Here is a 2,109-nt window from a genome sequence, read left to right as displayed (position 1 = left end):
GAAGCCTTCGGCATAGCCGAAGACAGCGCTGCTCTTACTTGTTTTATATTGAAGATGCTCTAGTAAAATATATTAGCCTTCTTCTTGGCAAAAGAGCAATATGTCCGAAGATGGCAGAAAAATCAGTCACCAGAAATGCCGCAAGAAGAACGTGGCAAGGGCGTTTCCCACCTCTCTCCCACGGAGCCTAACACGTTACTCCGCTTAAAGACCACGGGTTTCCAAGCCATAGCGTACGTGGATGGTTGGATGGACTGGGCTCGAACTATAACGGGCAGTTGCACTAACATATGTAAATGTTTTTAATATTTTGAGAACCTTGGGAATAAAAAGCAGGGACCGAAAATAACAGTTATTATTTTTTTTTTCGTTAAGTCAACTTGGCCAAATATTTCTTTAGTTTGAAATAAAAGTAATTTCCTGATAATAAACAAACCGCTTATCCAAATAAAACAAATTAGGTATCAAATAAAAGAGAATTTGGATAAGCGTTTGGTTTATTATCAGGCAATGACTTTTATTTAACAAAAAAATGTTGTTTCCGGTCCGTGGTAAACACTATTATCGCTGTAATCATGACAAAAAAAATAGGAAGGTAGAACCGCTGAGAGGTATTTTTCGAATTCTTGACGTTTGCAAGCAATTTAATTTTGAAATTTTACACACAAAATCACACACACATTCTCATTTTCCATCTCAAACAACAACAACTTCGAACAATTCCTTTTTTTTACTCGCAATTTTATATGATTTTAAAATGTTGGCAAACTTCAAAAAAAAATCATGGCCGACGAATTCAGAGAATAGTTTTACCTTACTCTGTTTTTATCATGGCTGTAATTACGAATAAAAACAATCTACTTCAAAACCAACTTCCTTTGAATAATGATGTTGATTGTCAAACCGTATGACCGACCGTTTTAGAGTCCTTCAAGCGGACCATCAAAAGTGGTAGCATGTGAGAACAGAACAGTAGCTGACTACTGCAGATCCCTATACGGTAAGAGAATGGACGCGCCCGTTTCACTTTTGTACCTGCAAGCTCATTATAAGGGAATCATCTCTTAAAGAAGCGTGAAAACATTTTCTGTAAAACAAAACTCGTTGTCCGGAATAAACGTAGAACCGTCACAGAAACTTTTTACGTTGAACAGAAGAGACCTGTGCCACTATGGGCCCAGTTTAGGTTTAGGTTTGGCTTGGATGAAAGCAGCCACCAAAATCTAAGCCAACCACACCCTGGTTGGTTCACATGAGATCCCATAAGGACGGATTTTAAAAACTACTTAAATGATCCTACATTTATTAGCCCTGTAGTACAATTCACTGCGATATTTTAACAACACAACAATAACGGCAATTTCATCAACTTATCTATTCAGTAAACGTTTCCCTAACAACATTCGATAAAAACTCAAACGATTTTTCAGCAACATAAAACTTGCACTTTATTGTACTAAAAGTGAATGGTCTACAAAACTGTATACTTAGTTTTTTATTATTCCGATAAAAAACGTGAAATTTTTACGAAAGTTTGTTAAATTTTGTTTAAATATTGCACAAAGTTTGAAACTAGAGTTTATGTGGTTTTAGTTACAGAATACACTTAAAAAAAAGTGATAAACATTAAATAACAAAAAATAAAAATAAAAAAATAGGGCGTAAAACAAATATAGAAAACAGGAAGCTAAGGTTTTATAAGTATTTTTTTTTTTTAATTTTACCGGATGAAAATACATGCAAATTGAAATTACATATGTACAAAATGTGCATGCAGTGATTTCTTTTTTTCAAATATTACCAACGTTTTTCATGTTAAATGTTTTTCGTAATCTTTTTATTTATGTACATCTTCGAGTGAAATAAAAGCAGAAAAAATACAAAATTGTTTATTTATTTTTAATAATTTTCATTTAAAATACAGTTCCATCTACTGTATAATAACAAAAGCAACATAAGTAAAACTTTAAAAGCGTCCACAAAGTTCACAAAAATTCATCAAACTTAAAAAAATGTTCACCAGGATTCTGAACTTTTTAATCATTATAAGATTTTCGGGTATGCAGTTTTGTAGCCCATTCTATTTTAGTATAATAAAGTGCAAGTTTA

The sequence above is a fragment of the Rhagoletis pomonella genome, unplaced genomic scaffold (assembly GCF_013731165.1).
Source record: "Rhagoletis pomonella isolate Grant_MI unplaced genomic scaffold, Rhpom_1.0 Rhpom_scaffold_00001, whole genome shotgun sequence".
Classification (NCBI taxonomy): Eukaryota; Metazoa; Arthropoda; class Insecta; order Diptera; family Tephritidae; genus Rhagoletis; species Rhagoletis pomonella.
This window is presented reverse-complemented; position numbering follows the sequence as displayed.